Genomic DNA, 20,010 nt, shown 5'->3' on the forward strand with positions numbered 1-20,010 from the left:
TGACAAGCCGATCACAAACGTAAGGACAAATCAATCACAAGCCAATCACAAGCCAATTACACTTTCCCAAATAAGGTAACTGCATAAGCTATATAGCCAAATAATTTTCTTGCTTTGCTTCCACCTCTTCTCTCTAAAAGTGTTTCCTCTAGATTCTGTCAATGGAACATTCCTGACTACTTTCAGTTTGATGCTGCCTGATTCAGATTGAGTGTTGCTCAAATAAATGCTTAAAATGTTTAATATGCCTTGGTTTATCTTTTAACACATACGTGTAAATTAGTATTAAAGAAAAACACACTGGAGGAGAAGAGACTGTATGTTTGCATCATCACGATTATGATAACAAATGTAATAATGATGGTACTCACCATTATTCCTTCTTGCCTGTAGAAAAATACTTTAGTCAATGATGAGGGAAGTTGAATAAATATCCAATGAAGTGGAACTGCAAGAATATAAACAGTAATTATGTCAAAATACTTTCACAGCATACCTTGCATCTCTCACTCTTGAAACAATAGTGTATCAAGAAGGCTTTGGAGGAAAAGTCAACCCAAATGGGTATGACCAGATCAATGCCCCTGGTGGGGCTTCCCTAGTGAATTGCACAGCAACTTCTGATTTCAGGGTAAGGACATTACTCACAGCAACCACACACTCTGTTCAAAAAAAAAAAAAAAAAAAGGTATGATGACATTTTTTAAACCTTGGTTCACCTCCAGTCTAAGAATATTGCAACCAAACTTTGGCTGCCCTTGGATCATTTCTACCTCTCTATCACTTACTCAACTGCTTGAGCCACACTTAGATCTGTTTTTACAGTCCAGTGAATTTGAGGCCCAAGACATTCCCTTCTTGTCCTTATAGGAATAGAAAGGAATAAAAAGATGCAGAAGAAGGTAATTTTCAGTTCTCCGATAATTAGTGCAAACACACCTATGCACATATGTGCACACGTGTGTTGATGGATATGTGTTTTCCTTCTCAAGTATAAACCCAACATATCACATGTGGACTATCTATCTGCCTTTCTGTCCCTGCACATCTGTTACCACCACGAAGTGCAGAGCTGGGTTCAAGAATGGGAGAACTCAGTAGTTTTCTAGGTCATAAGCCTGATACTTAACAGGTATACACATTATAGTTGTTCCAGTCATTAACATGTTGAAATACTTCCATATAATCTCCCTGGGTCCACAAGTCTCTAGACCACCATCCTGGTCTCCCGAGTTTCTCCCATGCAAATTCCAGGAGGTTAGCCTCCCATGTGGTCTCAAAGCATCCTGTCTTACTCCTGGTAAATTTATCACTTTGTGTATTGTCATCGTTTTGTTTGACCGTTTCCCTGGCTGGAAGTGAGTACTTTGAGAGAAGAAACTGCATCTTGTGATCATTTTATCCTCGACATCTAGCACAGTGCCTGGCACATAAAAAACTCTCAGTAAATTTTAGTGTAATGAGTTGCAACAACAAGCATAATAAAAATAGGTAATACTTCCTGTAATAATGTCATATGGTGATTGATGCTAGCTACACTTGTGGTGAGCACAGCATAATATACAGACGTGTGGAATCACCATGCGGTACACCTGAAACTAATGTAACATTGAGTGTTAATGTCAATAAAAAATAGGTAATACTGATTTAAAATGTTTATTTTTTATTATTGTATTTATTTACTTAATTAATTTATTTATTTTTGAGAGAGAGAGGGAGAGAGAAAGAGAATCCCAAGCAGCCTCCACATTGCCAGCATGGAGCCTGATGTGGGGCTCGAACCCATGAGCCAGGAGATCATGACCTGAGCTGAAGTCAGACACTCAATTGACTGAGCCACCCGGGTGCCCCAATGGGAAATACTTCTAATGCAACCCTGAAAAGCAGTTTTATCCCCATCATTCCTATTTTACAGATGAGAAAACAGCACAGAGAAATTAAGTTACTTTCCCAAAGTTACATAGTCAAGGAATTAGATGTGATTTGCAAATCCAGGTAGGCTGGCTCTAGGGATTATATAATTGCGACTGCATACTCTATGCCCTTGCTTTTGAATGAGAGGTAGAATCACAGTAATAATACAGTATCATTTGCTGTCATTACAAAATAACCTTAAATTTAAAAGCCACATATGGTTGAGAAAACATGTTTTATACTCACTTCATTTTAATGCTGACTGAATACATGTAATTCATGTCCCGGCCTAGATGGCTGGTCCCTAGGGAGCAGAATAGGGAGGATGAAAGAAAATAAGTGGGGCCAGAGGGAAAAAGGAAAATTCATGTCCAAAGCATTGAGTCAAGATTAGGTACCCACAATGTATTAAATATGGGTCTGATGGCAAGGATGGGGGTAGGAATCTGAGAGAGCAAGAGCAAGGAACAGCAGGTTGGAAGGGAAAAGAGACTGAAGAAGTCTAGATTCTATTAACACGTTTTTGCTGTTATGCCACATTGGGAGATAAGTGGTATCTAATCATTTTTTTACAACAAACATTGAGCCACTTGTGCAATTGTAAATCTTTTCTTTGCTTAATTGCACCTAATAAACTTGAACTAATAACTTGGTGATCAATGACAGTCATTTGACTTGTAGATTTATGCCAAAGAATATTGAGTGTTTCTCAGATATCTCTGAAGCTTAAATTTGGGTGACAGTATTTGCCTTCAGTGACAGAGTTAACTAGGTTTATACTGCATGAAAATTTTCCCCCATGCCAGCATTTTACCTATTAGATGTGCTGCCTTAAAAAAGCCCGGAGAATCTAATTTAATCATGGTATATAAGTAAATGTTCGATATAGCTAATATTTCATGCCCAGAACAGAAAGAAGATAAGCAAGGAAATCAAAGTGAGAAAACAAAGAATGACAACTTGGAATGCCAGCAATATGCCCACATCATCTTACACTTGATCTTAGCCAAAAGGCTGAGAAGCGATACTCTCATCATCTTAAAACTTCCCTTTGTCCTTGGTTCATAGGCACACAGAAATCAAACAGAATCCATCATAAAAGAATTCTAAGAAGCCTCTCTGAAGGTTGCTCCTTCAAAATACATTACTAGCTGCTACACTTACAAATGAAAAAGGTGAGGGCACCTAGGTGACTCATTCCGTTAAGTGTCCAACTCTTGATTTCGGCTCAGGTCATGATCTCGTGGTTCCAGCCAGGCTGGAGTATGGAGCCTGCTCAGATAGTCTCTCTCTCTCCCTCTTTCTCTGCCCCTCCCCTGCCCACTCTCTCTCTCAAAATAAATACATAAACGTTAAAAAATAAAACCATTGATAAAGGTGAAACCCATGTTAGACCAGTGCCATACCTGCTGTCCTCATCTACACAAACGTGCACCATGGGCAGCAGACATGTTTTAGTCATCTCTTTCCCCTGCAGTGATTAACACAGGACCTGGCTTATTAGACATCAGATGTTTGCTGAATCGGATCTGTGGGCCACACAGGAGCATTCTTCCTGTCCCTTGTAGGCTGTACTCAGACTCTGTTCCACATGGGCTAAAAGCTCCTCAGAGACACAGAGCATGAGCACACCAGTGGGCCACGCTCCAGCTTCACATTCCAACAAGATGCTCTTCTGCAAGTGCATGTTGAGTCCAGGGAGCAGTTCAGTTGGATAGACTGCTGCCTCAAGCTTCCATACTGTTGTTCTGGGATACTAAATTGGCTGAATCAAAAGGGATCTTCTCCTCTGTGGGTACAGTGTTCCCTACTCATATCTTTTGAGAATGGACACATCCTATATCTCAATGTCACTCTGGCTGCATGGCAACATGGCAAATGCCCTACACAGAGCTGGAAGGCTAGATCCCCACCATGATCTTTCCAGTAGTCACCATTAAGTCACTTAACCTCATTGAGCTTTAATCTTCCCGTCTGCAAAATGAAATAAGACATGCCCTGATTTATGCATGGAATTGTTCTGAGGATCAATGGCATAATATATATAAAAGTGATTTCTCAACTATAAAGCAAACCTAATAAATGTAAGTGGTATTATTGGTGGTATTTTTGATATTTTCAATTTTTTTTTTTTTTGCTGGTTTCTTTGACTCTGACCTAATAATCTCAGCCTCATAAAGTCAGTGAGGTTAAGAGGGCTGTGTTATTGTTTGAGAGGGTTTTCACACGTGAACTTTGAAATACAGTCCAAATGGTGTAAAAGCGTGAGCAACATATTGCCTGCCCTGAGCAGTTCTGTACCTTGACAAAGAATGGCATTCCATGTGTGTGATTTACCATCATATTGAGATATATAACAGCTCCAAAATATATATTATCTATAAATATGACAACATTTCATATGTCCTAATTATAATGTAACACTGAATTGGTAGTTGCAGTCATATTAGGGTGGATCTACAGAAGAGAAGAAACAGATATATAGTCACTCAACCAACTTATTGAGTAACTACTGAGTGCCACGCACATTACGTTAGATACTGAGACTACAGCACTGAGCAAAACAGACACAGTCCCCACCCTGATGACATTACTATATGGCAAGCCACTCTAGTCTAGGGCATCAAGGGAGATTCCTCCAGTAAAAGTCAGTTCATGGAAGGCTTCCATGTATGGAATCCAGAGAGGTAGACTAAAGGGGAAAGGTGGAATAATAGGGGCAGGTGGAAGAGTCTATGGGACCTGTGTCATTTGGTGGCTATTTATTGTCTTTGTAATAATTATCTCACATTTTCAGCCTCACTGCCCCAAAGAAGACAGACTCAAATTCCCAGCCTCCCTTACAGCTAGGTTGCTGTGCTAATGTAATGCACTAATATAGGACTTTGATTCAGAAGTGAGCAGGATAGGTAACCAGACTACATGTAGACTTTTTTTTTTAATAGTGTAGACAGAGATAGCTGCCTATTTATGGAACAGAGCAATCATTGTAAGGTCATGAAGCTGATGTGATACTGTGGTTAAATTGTAGGTGTTGTCCTCCCCAAAGTTTATAAATCTATTTCTACAGCTCTCCTAAAAATTATTTGAACTGTCAAAAATCCTTTAACAAATTCTATAAATAATGCATCTAATCATTTCACAGCAAAACAGGTATGAGAAAGGGCCCAGGACCATGAGACCTACCAGGCTTAATTATCTCCTGCAGCATCCAAAAGTGGGTGGCATCAGTGTGAGTTTTCTTTGCTGACATCTTGATGTCACAAGATAACAAACACATGAACACTTCAGCAAGGCAATCTGCAACTAACACTCAGGCAAAACAAAGAACTCTCATAGGAAGAATTTCTGGAGAGTAGTATCCCCAATGGATCTGAATGCACATTAGGCAAAAATCTAAGTGGCTTTTGACTAATGCTTGCTGATTCTCATTTAAAAAATTCATGGTGATATCCTTAAAGTCCATAAGCAGCTCCAAAGATACTGGAAAATGTTTCCAAAAGCCTTAATCAGGTTTGGCAATGTTCCCTCTTACTCTGCTAGTAACATGTCACTATCATTAATAGAAATGACTCATACATGTTGAACACTTATTATATGTCAGGCCCCATCACACTTGATCCTAGCTACAACCCTTCAGGGGAGGTACTTTAATTATCCCCATCTTACAAACTGAGGCAACAGAAACTGAGCAACGGACTGAAGTAAGTGCATGACCCAGCATATGAACGCAGGCTGTATGACTCCAAAGCCCATGTGCTCAGCACTCTACTAAGATAGCAGTGGAGAGGAAATGTCCTTTTGGAAATTCTTTCGCATGTACCCAGCAGTCATTTTGCTCAGTACTTCCTGTGATCAAGATACACTTGCAGTTTAAAGCCTCCCAATATCTTTTTTGTTCTAAAATAACTTGTATGATCTGTGGACTTACATACAGTGTAATTCTTGGCTTGAACAAAAAAGTTATTCCCATAAATATGGAACTATATCAATCTTTATAAAAGGTACTCAGTACTGTGAAGTTCTATAGTTAACAAGACATTGTCATACAAATGCTGTGTCTCAATAAAAAGTAAACCCTTAAAATAAGTAAACAAATAAACTTGCCTTCTAATTAAGGTAATTGAGGCTGCTGGTCAGAGTCAAGGTGCCCTGGGAATCAGGCTAAACCAAGTACACAGACAATCAAAAGGCAGCTATTAGCAAGTATCTTAGTGTATGACATGCAACCATAGGATTTGGAACTGTTAACAGAAATCCCCTGAAATTTAACTTGATATGAACAAGGGACATCAAAAGACTCCATCATAATCTGGTGAATGGTTGACTTTTTAGTAGCTAACGAATTCTACGGAACTCTTTTGTTTCATTTTAAGCTAGTCTTTTCCTGATGGCAACAGGGCCACCTTCTCTGAAGCCACCACATATTAACTTCATGTCCAACCTCATTCTAAGAAGGACCTGAAGCAAATGAGATATTAAATAAGAATTCTCCTCACGAGACTGTCCCTGAGCGACTCTCCAGGCCCATGCGCAAGAAAGAGTTTCATTTTGACCCTTCCTATCTCCCTGCCTCCTGTCCCAAACTGCCTTGGACATTTCAGAGCTGCCTCTCTTACCCTCCCCTGTATCCGGTCAAGCACAAATGCCACATTAACTCACACTCCTTGCAACCTTGGGATTCACTTAATTTTTTTACATAAATATTTCTTTTTTCAAGACCCACCTGCACTATGACCACAAGTCTCTGTTCTCTAAGTCCACCATTTTGCCTTAATTTTGCTTCTACCTTCTTATTCACTACATGCCTTCCTCAGGCTCCTCTCCTGAGTCGCCAGGGTTTCCCCAGGCAGATCTCACTCTCCACACACCCTCACCCAGTCATGCTTTGTCAGCCCCAGATCCTCTATACTACAGCTACTGCCCATTCAAAGGACCCGCTCTTTTCCCTTCAACCACTACCAGCCTGTTCACAGTTCATTGCCCTGTGCCACCAGATACCCAGGGCCCCTCTGGCCTCACCTCTGGTGCTGTCCTTCTGCTGTTGTCCTCATCTTCCTGGGACCTGCCCACCAGCCCCACATCCTTATCTCTGTCTTGATCTTGCATTTCTAAGGTCTTTTTTTTTTTTTTCTGTGAGTCTTTCTCTTTGGAGTCATGGAATTCTCTACCTTTTGCACTTATCTTTTTTTTTTTTTTTTTAATTTGTCTCTTTCTTAAATGCATCTATTTCAGTTTTAAAAAGTGAGGCATGATGAAAAAATATTAAGTAAATAATAGTTCAGGCAGTCAAAGAATGTGGAAAAACAATAAAGAGAGTCCTTGCATGATTATTGTTGAGATACTAAGCCTATTTCATTAGTACTCATAAAAATTTAATAAGGTGGACAGGGTTTTTTGGTGTGTTTTTTTTTGTTTGTTTGCTTGTTTGTTTGTTTTTTGTTTTTGAAGCGTGGACAGTTGTTATCTACAGTTTCCAGAGAAGGAATTTGAGGCCAAGAGAGGTAATTCACATCACATAGATCGTAAATGGTAGGACTAAAATTTGTATCTAAAGCTGTTTGATGCCAAAGTTCACTCTATTAGGTGCCACTCTACCTTAGCACCTATATAAGCCAATTCCATACAGTACTGTAGAATTTAGGAAATGTGGAATAGAATTCTTGAACTTCAGGATTCAAATTATGATTCTCTCAACCTGCTCACCACTGTGGAATGCACTGAAAAGTTCATTGATCACATTTCCAACACCAGTGTTGTCTGTGTATATTAAGGATAAGCATCAAATCTTGTCCTGCTCCAATCCATCCACATGGCAGTCAGAATCATATTCTCAAACTGTGAATTGGATGATGTCATGTCCTTGCTCAGTACCCTCCCTCCAGTGGTTTTCCAATGTACTTAAGAAAAAACCCTACAAGGAATATTTTGTGGACTCCTCCCCAAAGCCAAACTTCCACAGTTTCCTTGTGCCTCCTTCAGCATCTCACTCCTCTGTCATTTCCTCATTTTTCCCTTGTTCAACAGCATGTTCAAGTGTCTTCTACTATAACAAAAGCTCTTCTTTAACTTCTTTCCCCTCCCTGTCTCTCTTTTTCCTTTTAAAGGACGGTCTACATACTCCAGTAGCTGTTTTCCCCCCATTAACGACATAGATACTCTCTTTGCTCTTTGTAGCACAGTTTCAGCCTTTACCTTCTCCTGAAGCTAAGCCATCTCTTAACAGTGTAATCTAAGTCACCTAAGCAATCCAATGTGTCTCTCCTTTTTTGACTTCTGTGTCATGTTCTTGGGATCTTCCCTTGTCCCTGACCTTTCCAGTTCTCTTTTACTTTGCTTGTCCTCCAAATGTCCCTTCCTCTTCCTGATCTGTATTTTTCTCTTAGCAGACACATCCACTATAATGACTTTAACATTTTTTTTCAGTAGCTTGCACACCCATCTCAGAGCCCAGTATAGAACTTGAACTCACGACCTTGAGATCAAGACCTGAGCTGAAATCAGAATCAGACGCTTAACCCACTGAGCCACCCAGGAGCCCTGACTTCATCACTTGTTATGACTTCCAACTCTGAATTTTTCATGTATTCCTGTTCACACTTCTAACACCCACTGATTTCTATGTGGAAATCCTTACCAGTCTTAAAGCCACATATAACTAAGCTTCCATCACACCTGCCATGCCTCTCTAGTGCAAACCCCTGATTCTAAGCAGGCAATTTAGAAATCTCACCTCTTAAAAAAAATCCTCTCTATACTTTGCACATTTAATATCACTTCTTCATGTACCCTCTACCTCCTTTCCAAATTTTCATAATTCTTTAAGACCCAGTTTATATTCTATCTCCTCCTAAAGACTGCCTTGACCACAGGTATACTGTAAATTCTATACTATAAATCCCTAAGGGCAGAGGCCATTGTTTCGATAACACAGCATTTCTCATTGTATTCATCTCCACCTCCTCTCCCCAAATTCCAACGCTTACTAAACTTTCAATAATGTTTTTTGAAATGAAGGAAGGAAGGACTTCAAATATTTGCACAGATAGAGAAGAAAATGTAATCTTGGCATACTTCTTACTTCTGCTGAAAATATTTGCAGAGTCACAATATGTAAGTGTACTGATTGATTTTCAACCCTTTGGAACTGACCTATAAGGAAAAAGCAGAAGATTTAAATATAAGTATATGATAAACTGTCAATGTTATATGTCTTAATGCTGTAAAAGTGAAGATCTAGTTGATACACAGTGGAAGTGGGGAGCAGAGAAGGGGGACACTTGGGATGCAATACTCTCATGTGGAAGGCAATGGGTCTTCATGGGTTTGGATTTAGACTGCCTAGTCTCTCTGCTACCTTACTGGCCTTGTGACCTTAAGCAAGGCATCCCTTACCCCTCTGTTTTACTTTTCTTATTTGTAAATTAGTAATGATGCCTCATAGGGCTGCTATAAGGATTAAATAAGATAATTCATGCGATACACTTAGAACAGTGTCTGGCACAGAGTAAATATCCAGTAGATTTTGGTCATTGCTATGTTACAAATTTGAGCATAAAGAGACAATGTCTGAAGTTGATAGAATCAGAAACCAAGATTTATGTGTATTGCATAAAAATATAAAGATAACAGAGGAAATAAAAATAATAAAACTTGGAGGAGGAGGGGAAAATGGGGAAAGTAGAAATGAACCAAATCTTCAAATTTCAAACCAGGGAGTCAAAGACCTTATTTTAAGATAGTGGCCCCAAATATTATTTAGAATTAGGGAAATAACCATCAGTAATTAAAAGAGAAAAGCTTACAAATGATTGCTTCTGGAAAGTGTGACTAGAAGTAGGAAGGAGTAGAAAGAGGTTCTGTTGCTTTTCACTGTAATTTTTCTAGTATTTGATTTTTTACTGGCCATATGTTATTGTGATTTTTATAAGACATAAACATGCATACCCATATGCGTATTTGCATTTACATGGACACAAGATGCTTCAAACAAGGGCAAGAGTTGTTTCACTCCCTCGTAGCATCTAACATGGCACTTTGTCAAAATGTATACATGATAAACATCTGTTAAACAAACAATGCTACCTCACTCACTGCTACCTTTCAAAACAATAAGACTGCCTTACTGTTAGCAGAGTAGCTGAGCTGAAAGTTATTGAACTTACGCTAAATATATCAAACCCATGTGTCTTTATTTCTAATTTTCCTTTAGATTAGGAAACAGGTGCTTCCTTCTTCACTAAACGTAACACTCAAGAAAACCACTCCAATGAACCACTTCAAGGGAAGTGAATGTCCATTGAAAATGACGTTTTTCTCAGTACAGAAGAAACGATACTGGGAAAGGCTCATATTTACTTTCCTTCTCTTTGTATCCACCAGGTTGGTATAAATTGCACAGAAATATTCTATCACATAATAAACAGAAATCATATTTCAGCTGTGGTAGAAGAGTCTAAGGTTATTTTTCACAACATAAAATACTTTTCACAAAATAAAATTTTAAACCAAATTTTAGAGAGAAATCAATTATAAATGAGACTTGTGTAAACCCTTGGAGGCATACAATACTTTGAAAAGGAATTCTCCCTCTCAGTCAACTCTACTATGCCCAATAGTTTGGATTTGGATTTCTTGAAGATGCAAATTCAAACATAATTCCCTTAGAATATTGGAAAGATTTGATAGGTTGAACAAGGGAACAATATGAGGTTTTTTTTAAGTGACTTAGATATAGGTTAAAACTATAAAATTATCTTCTTAGAAATTTGTAGAATTGCATGTATTCAGTAGGAAACTTCTTGATAGATATATGCAAATCTAAGCTTGTAATCTGAAAGACACTTGGGAATTGAGCAGAGAGCTAAAAACATTAAGAACAAATGTGCAAGAGACAAACATATAAGCATGTCACACAGTGCCAAGGACCAAGACAGAGGTAGATAGGCAGTATCAGAGAACCAAAAGGATTTTGCCCCATTCCTCCCAGATGCCTACCTCCGGCACTGATCCTAGAAAAGATCCAGAAAAAATAAAGGAGGTTGAAAATGAAGGGGGGAGGGGGAGGTGCACAGAGCTGTTCCATATCTCAACCCTCATTGACTAGTGTCCATTTGATAAACCTGGTTGCACAATAAAGAAAAAAAGGAGGAAAGGGGGGAGAAAACTGAAATATCTTTTCTTTGGCTAATTTTTTTAATGACAAAAAAATACTTTGGAGCTAAAAATAAAAAATATCCCTCTGGGGAAAAAAAAAGAACAAATCCTGGATTAAAGCTAGTATTTTATTTTAGTTTACCTTCTGTGCTCTCTTTCTAGACATTTCTAAGGTTTTTTAGTCAATAATTAACAGGTGTGAATAATACTACCGGCTCAATGAGGATCTGGTCCCTGACAAGACACTGACTTCTTTCCCCTTCAATTGATATGTGACCTCTTTGATCCTCCTTGTATCTTCTATATGAGTGGAATGCTTATCCAAATAATGGGAAAGGCTTCTGAATATTTAAAAAAATTTCTTTCAATGTTTATTTATTTTTGAGAGAGAGAGATAGAGAAAGACAGACACAGAATCTGAAGCAGGCTCCAAACTGTCAGCACGGAGCACGATGCGGGCTCGAACTCAAGAACTGAGAGATCATGTCCTGAGCCAAAGCTCAGCGCATCTGGAGCCTGCTTTAGATGCTGTGTCTCCCTCTCTCTCTGCCCTTCCCCCACTGACACTCTGTCTCTTAAAAAATGAATAAATGCTAAAAAAAAAAGTAAAAAATAAAATAAAATAAATTTAAAAAAATAAAAATGTGATTAACTTTATTTTTTTCAACATTTATTTATTTTTGGGACAGAGAGAGACAGAGCATGAATGGGGGAGGGGCAGAGAGAGAGGGAGACACAGAATCGGAAACAGGCTCCAGGCTCTGAGCCATCAGCCCAGAGCCCGACGCGGGGCTCGAACTCACGGACCGCGAGATCGTGACCTGGCTGAAGTCGGACGCTTAACCGACTGCACCACCCAGGCACCCCAAAATGTGATTAACTTTAAAGCACCAACCAGTACGGGTTTAGATGGGAGTCTAACTAGTCAATTTCTAATATTCCCACTGATACAATGAAGGCTAAATACCTCCAAAGTATAGTTATCCAAGTATCCAAATTTGATTTATTGGAATCCTATGAGTTTTGACCCCTAGTCCTCAACTTAACATATCAGAAATCCAAATATATATATAAATCTGATTATCTTAAGTCTGGTTAGTGCATTAGTCTAATTGCTTTTTGGCTTGTGTTAATTTACCACAAGAAGTATGTCTGCATAAAGGGTCAGTGCTAGGACAAATGATTTTCTGCAGTTACATGTGTCACCACTAGATGAGGCTACCACTGCTTTTGCTCTCTTGTCTTGAGAGAAACCATTGGCTACTAGATGACAATGAGGTGGAATTTTAAATCCTAGGGTTACTCTAAGTTTCCTTGCTTTGAGGAAAAGGTGACCCATCTATTTTGATAATTTCAATAAAATTCAGAGAGCTAAGTGTTAAAGTACTCATAAATGCCCTTAAAACTATAACCCATGACTTCTTTAGTTGGTAACTGTTTATTTTTAAAACATACCTATCATCGCCTGCTGCACACTGACTTTTGTACCAGTTGTTGGCTTGAGGGAGGTACAAACATAGGACATCCATGGAAAGAAAAGCCTCTATTTCTTCTAAGATAAAAAATTGGGAAGTAGCTTACTAAACACATTTTTACAAGTATAACCATGAGCCCCCCCATTTTTACATAGTTTATAGATTTATTAGTGGGTAACAGGTAGATCCAGGATTTCCACAGATGAGAGTCACAGGAACAACAATCTAGCAGGAGGAAGGAGATGGGGGTGGGGCTTGTTAGTAGCTACATTTTTATATAAAGAACATGACCAGGTGATTCTTTGGGTTGTTCAAGGAGAAGGGGGTGGTGAGTGTTGGGTTAGAGAAGACTAACCATGAGCAGAGTTATAACTACTCAGTCTTCTGACCATCAACTTTGTGCAGCTACTGTAAGGGGATCAGATATCTTAGCTGGATTGAAACAGTTCTGGTAAATGAGGAAGGTGTCCAGGCAAAAGCTCTAGTAAGACCCTTTCTGAAGCTTAAGGAAGTCAGTGGGGGAGGGGGTGGGGGGGGGGAAACTAGGGTAGATGAGAGGGTCCTCTAATTGCAATAATGGTACACGATGTAACTGGACCAGTGCTCACAGTGAAGACAACTGTAAACACTGACAAAATACAAAAACATCCTCTTTAAAGCCTCAAAGACTAAGAGTTACCGAACCAAGATTCTAGAGGGGATGGAAATCCAAGAGGCATTTAAGGATTCTTTTTCACCAGAGGCATTTACAGGTTTGGAAAGAAAGAAACTGAGAGGCTGAGCTAAGATTTTGACAGCCTCACAGGACCAAGGGAGGCAAAATCTGAGTCCAAGATCTGCTGAGCATAATGAGAAAGAGAAAAGCAGTCCCTGCTATCCTGGTACTCAAAGCCAGGACTGGGTGTTGACCTGTTAAACACAAACAATTTCACAGACCATCATCAGACATACCCACTCCATGGCTATGATGGTTGAAGACCAAAAAAGGCTAACTTCATAATCACGTTTGAACACAGGCAAAACATAAACATTGTCACCACAAAAATTACCAAACACCTCCATACCCTGACCAATAGGAGTGACTGCTGTTTCTTTACAAATTACAGCCTTAGCCTTGATCTAATCTCCCCTCCTTGTTAAGATACCCAGTTACAGAATTACCACCACCCTTGAGATCATCTAAACCAAACAGAGCCCGGCTTCATTAAGCCTTCCTCTATCACCTGATACATCCTTTAATAGGTCCTTTCCAACATTTTCCTTCTGAGACGCCCATGTTTCTCCATGGTGGGTGTTCCCCCTTGCTGCAATGAGTAAAAACTCAGCTTATTTAAAAAATCACTACTCACCTTTTTACCTAGTTGGGCAGTGGCTATTTTTATCACTGTAATATTCTTGAGCTTTGTGCTAGGACCCAGTTAACTTACTTGAAAACAATTTGATCCTTTTGGATCTTTGAAGATCTGTGAGACAGGCCTGAAGCCATGCTTTATGCACGGCTTATTGCTCCTTCCTACTGAGGCAAGGCCCCTCTGGGTGTTCTATTTGTTGGCTTGTTGATCTTGAGGTTTTCCAATCAGACTGATGGATGCAGGCACTGTTTTCTGCCTTTGTGTGGGAGTCGGGTACCATTACCTCTAATCCTTTCCAGTGGTTCCATCTCTGACTTATGTATTTTCTGCATGCGCATGTGCTGATTGGTGATCAGCTGAATATTCGAGGAGAACCTTCAGCAGATCTCTGAAGCACCTTCTCTCTCTCTCTCTTCGCATGTGTGTGTAGCTCTGTCCTCTCAGTATTTTTCCTATGAACTGGAGTTTCCTTGCTTTCCCATATTCTCAGCTGCATATCCTCAAGATAAAACATTGGCTGGGCTTTGCCCTGGGGCGGGGGGTGTTTCTCCCTCCATGCACAGCTGTGTGGAATCCCACAGGGCAGTAAACTGGGACAATCGCAGGGCTGACCTCATTTGTTTCCTTCTCTTCTGGGATTGACCACTGCCTCCAGTTACCGGATACTCTTTGCCTTGCAAACTGTGTTTAAGTGAGAGGATAAATCCCAGTCCTTCTCTATCTTGGCCAGAGTGGAAGTTCTTGTAGACATTTTAGCTAAATCTTTAAATAATAGGAAGCCAAGCGATATGTTTTGTTTCAATCAGTTGGTTTTATCATTTGGAAGCATTAAAATTTCCTTTAAAATAAAGTATTTAAGAATATCAGAACCACTCTGGTTATTTGCAACCATTTTCCTGTTTGAAAATGTGTCATCAGTTTTTTAGACAATATTTATTTAGAAAACAACAGAAACACCACCATTCTTCATTTGGCAATTAAATAAAAAATTTTTAATGTAGTACAATTTCAGTTGTCAGCTTTGCTTCATATTCTGTTCTGCTTTAACAATGTAAGATTTTTAGTGTTGCATTCTTCTGTTTTTGTTTTTAATAAATGTTGTGGAAGGCATAGTAAAGATACCAGCTTTTGAAAAACCATCTTCCTGTCAATACGGATTCAAAATTCTGACATTAGCTGTTCTCCTTCTCTGCTGAAACTGAATGAGCTTAAAGAAGCCACAGAATGTGTTTATTGGCTGAACGTCATCTCTCCACACTCACCTCTCCCCACCCCTTCCATATTGTGCATAGGCCCTGGGTCTCTGTAGTATCAGAAACCTTCTTTCTTTCTTTTTTTTAATTAAAACTGTCAAGAGCATATTACAGACTCTTCTCTTTATTAGAAAATAAACAGGGACATAACAATAATTCTGTGAAGAGCTTTCAGCGGGTTTTTAGAGATCCTTTGGAAAAGAGATGCAAGGCAGAAAAGAGGAAGTAGTTTTCAAAACTGTAAGTTGGCTGGGTGTTCAGAGTGATAGCATCAAGCAGAGACAAAGGTACCTATCTATGTCAAGGGGAGGAGATTCAACAGCCACACTAGCCAAATGGGAGAAGGAGTTTCAGTAACATGTCCTCTGTCAGGAGGCTATATGTCAGTCTGTTTATCCTGAAATCTCACCACCTGCAACACAGGCAGCATTTGGAAATAATTTTTGAGGCATCTGAGTGCCTGAAAGAATGTCCAACTGGCTTCATTTGTTCATTTTTCAGCTTGCAGCATGTTACAAAGAACAACCTTAACACAGGTCTAGGGTAGTGGAGGTTGGGGATAGCTGAAGGTAGCCATAGAAGGTAAATACAAATTTGATAATAATGGAGGAACTGAAATAAACTTTGTAGAGTACTCACAGGAATTGAAAAAGATATAGCAACACAGGGTTATTTATTACATCTCTTTTGCCTTGAGGGAAGCATTTTTTTAATGTTTATTTATTTTTGAGAGAGAAAATGCTCGGACAGGGGGTAGGGGAGAGGCAGAGAGCTAGAGGGGGACAGAGAATCTGAAGCAGATTCTGTGCTGACAGCAGAGAACCTGGAGCAGGGCTCAAACTCACAAACCGTGAGATCATGACTGAGCCAAATTAGGATGTTTAACTGACTGAACCACCCAAGCACCCCTTGAGGACAGCATTTTATCACAACACAGCATAATCACTGATTATTACTTTAAACGTGACATGCAGGTAAACAATTTTAAAGTTTATAAAACATTTAGAAGCTTTTCCACATGTTATCTCAAACTGATTCTGACAATGACAATAATCCTCTGTAACAATCATGGAAAGCATTATTGTCTCTAACTTGGAAATAAGGAAGTGACTTAGTTTAAGAAGGTGACATGTTCAATTCTCTTGATTCTAGGTCCAGTTTATAGTAAAAAAACTTGAGTCATTAAAGTTTAAATCTGTCGAGAACACTCGAAGGGGATGGAAACATCGATAATATGCTTGATAAATTTTCCATTAAAAATTAGCAAAAATCTTTGAACATTTTGACATGTATGCTTCAACTCTTGGGAAAATTACTTTTAACTCATTCATTCTCACTTGTTTGGCGAGGGCCTATGAGGTAATAACACCCTGTGCCAGAAAGAGGTAGAGGTGTGGTGTTTGGTCCCTACCATTCAGGAAATGATCATTTAAGGAAGAATATGAAGCACAAACCTGTTAGCAGAAGGTAAGGTGGACTAGCACTAACTAAACAAGTCCTTATAGTTAGCTAGGGACTGGAAGGGAGCATGTGTCACTTCCAAGGTGGCATTTGCCTTGTGATAAGTAGGTTTACACAGAGGACACTGAGAGAGATGTATTGCACATAGAGTGCGTCTTTAATAAGAGGAAGAAATGCTGGGCACATCCATAAATGCAAAGTTCCCTTGCCTGCCTGAAGCATGGAGTGAATACAGGGCAATCTGAAAAGAAAAAAGGGGAAAAAAACTAAAAATATTGAAAACACATTCACTCATTCAGCAGATATGAACTGAGAAGCCAGGCTCTGCTCTACGCTCTGGGCATTCATCAGTGAGCAAAGTAGACGAACTTCCCGCCTTCAAGAAGCTTATGTTCTAGCAGAGAGGTAGATAAAACAAACAAATCAATACATCATGAAGTATAAGGAATTGATAAATGGTAAGAAAGAAAAAATAAAGCAGGCTGAGGTGATAGACCCTGGGTGGTAGCAAACAGGGGTGCATTCAGGTAGGAGTCCTGTTTTAGAGAGAGCCACTAAGAAGAGTCTGAGTGGCAGAGAGTTCAGGAGACCAGAACAAAGTGAAAGAGTGAGATATGTAAATTCCCTAGGTCACAAACATCCCCAAGCTTATTCTCTTACCAGAAAAAAAAAAATTAGAAACCCTTTTTGGTGAGAAATAGTTCTAAGTAATTAGCTCTGAGGTGACCTGGACCTTAATGAACTTTGTCTTACAAGATTTTGCAGATTAATCCCAGAACCTTGTTTCCTCATTCTCCCTCATCACTTCTGTTCTCATGGGCAGGGCAGAGTTCTGAGAAAACACACACAACTGAGCTCAACCCTGTGGCAAGGAGTGTCATCAAATTACCCTCAGCTTCCTATATATCCTTCAACCCTTCCCTCCCTGCTGTAGAAATAGGTATCCAAGAGATGACCATGGTGCGTCTTGTTCTATGTGCCCTTTCCCCCACTCACCTGTTTCCAGCCAACCTCGCCTCCCCATGGTGCCCCCCTAACTACACTAAATGCCACTCTGAAAGACCCCATTCAACCCTAGGTATAGACCACCTCCTTGACTTTTGCTCATTCTGCTTTATCAAATTGTTTATCCAGAGTGAAATGATAAAATATAGTAGGAGAAAAAGAAATAACACTTGAGAGTTAACTAGGATCTACTCATAGCAGTGGTTGAATGTTGAGCCAAAGCACAAGCTGCAAACTCAAATGCACACCAGGACAAGGCATGAATACCAGTATATGTAGAAGGTCTGTGAGACAATGAGAGCCAAGCTTGTTATATTTCACTTGAGAATAACACTTGTATGGCTCTATCACCCTTCAATGCCCTAGGATCTAAACAAAACAACCAGGCAGAACATGAAAGAATCCATGTGGCACATAGGCTGTCAGTTGGCCCCCCATGGTCTCAATATGGAGAGCTGCATCTGTGTGTAAATGGGAGGAAACCATGGAAAGGTTTTAAGCAGGGGGTGGCATGATCAAGCAATAGTGTACAGGATGAATCTGCTAGCTGGCATCATACTAGTAAACTTCCGGACCAGGGCTTGAGGAACTAGGGAGGCCTGTTTGTGAGGAGTATTGAGGACCTAGATTGCTTTAATGACTGTGGGAATATTTTAAAAGTTGACTAAAAAGAGATTGAAAATGAGGAATCAAAATGACTTGGTAACATAGTGGAGAGGGGCAGAATCAAAATAATTATATGGTCTAATCACTGATAATGGAGGAGGATTTGAAGCAAGGAGGAAATCTGGTGCTTTCTGAACTAAAGTTCTTGTCCTAAGCCCCATTCGAATATACAAAAATGAACCAGCCGGTGCTGTAATCAGGAAGTATGCAAAGTTCTTTTTTTTAAAAAATTTTTGTAACGTTTATTTATTTTTGAGAGGGAGAGAGAGAGAGAGAGGCAGAGAGAAAGGGAGACAAAGAATCTGAAACAGCTCCAGGCTTTGAGCTGTCAGCCAGAGTCCATGTGGAGTCAAACCTACGAACTGAAAGATCATGACCTGAGCCAACTGAGCCACCTAGGCGCCCTAGGAAGTACGCCAAGTTCTGAGTCTAAACAGAAAGTGAAATTAAAAGTAAATTCTGCTTCATTCAAATCTTCAACAGCGTGGATTAAGGTAACACATCAACATTTCTCTAATTTTTCTTAAAACTCAGAATTTTTCAGTGACGATAATGACCTGAACTTAGGGTGTAAAACTGCTGTATTGGGATCTTGTAATCTAATCTGAGGCTCTGGAGAAAGGGGATGAATCTGGCATTACTGCCTTGAAAAATATGCGAATTTAAGGTTGGGAATTGATTCAAGAATCCTTCTGTTGTAACGACTCAACTCTTTTTTGGAGATCTAAATTTAGCCTTTCCCAAACACTGGCTGCAATTCCTGTGTCTTCCATGTTTTGTTCACTGCAATGCTACTGAAGGTGGTCAATAATATAAAGGAAAGTTCCCTAGACTAAAGATCAAAGGACTGTATTTTAGTCCTAATTTTGCTTCAAATTCCCCATGTGATTTTGGGAAAGTCACTTCTCAGCTTCTTTATCTGGATGCCAAAGACTTACACTCGCTGGCCTAAGTCCCTATCAGATCTAACGTTAAAGGCCATATGAGTAAATAGAAATGCCTTTCTCTTCAGTCTCACCAATAAAATACAGCTTTCCAGGAGTATGTCCATTGCAAGTAGGGGAAAAAACTAATCTTAAATTTAGGCCAGAGATTCCAAGTTATAATAATTTAATATTTTACCTTCATTATGTGCTTTGTATATGCTAATTTCAGTGCTATGCCAAATTCTTCACATGAATTATTTCATTTAATTCTCCTAAAGTAAGGATGGTATGATTATGACACTGTTTTTTAAGGTGAGGAAACTTACACTCAAAAAAATAAGAAAATTTGCCCAAAAATCATACAGGTAAGTGTGCTGGAACTAGTATTGGAATCTAAACACTCTGATTCCCAAGCTCATGACCTATCAAATAAGCAGTTTCATTTTTTAAGCAATCAGAAATTTAAGCTAATAAACCACTGATGGTTTTGCGTATCAGAGGTTCTTGGAACACTGATGTTTGGTAGCCATGATTCAATGCTTATCTTAAAAAGAGAAAAGTGTCTTTTTTTTAATAAAAAAATTTCCCCAGCTTTATTGAGACATAATGAACATATAACATTATGTAAGTTTAAAGTGTACAGAGTGTTGATTTGATACAATAATGTATTGCAAAATGATTACCACCATAGCCTTAGCTGACACCTCCATCCCATTACATAATTACCATTTCTTTTTTGTGGTGAGAACATTACGGATCTACTCTTTTGAAGGTACATTGAGAATCTGTTCAACATTCAAGT

At 39.2% G+C, this 20,010-nt stretch overlaps 1 protein-coding gene across 1 annotated transcript in view; it reads right to left on the reverse strand.

The window, feature by feature from the left end:
- The window catches only part of ERAP1 (endoplasmic reticulum aminopeptidase 1), a 129,561-nt gene that overhangs the window by 98,272 nt on the left and 11,279 nt on the right, over window positions 1-20,010 (reverse strand). The window contains exon 2 of the mRNA XM_045498840.1: window positions 372-448. The gene's annotated coding sequence lies outside the window, so the exon portion shown is untranslated. The remainder of the gene's footprint in view (window positions 1-371; window positions 449-20,010) is intronic.

The sequence above is a fragment of the Leopardus geoffroyi genome, chromosome A1 (assembly GCF_018350155.1).
Source record: "Leopardus geoffroyi isolate Oge1 chromosome A1, O.geoffroyi_Oge1_pat1.0, whole genome shotgun sequence".
Classification (NCBI taxonomy): Eukaryota; Metazoa; Chordata; class Mammalia; order Carnivora; family Felidae; genus Leopardus; species Leopardus geoffroyi.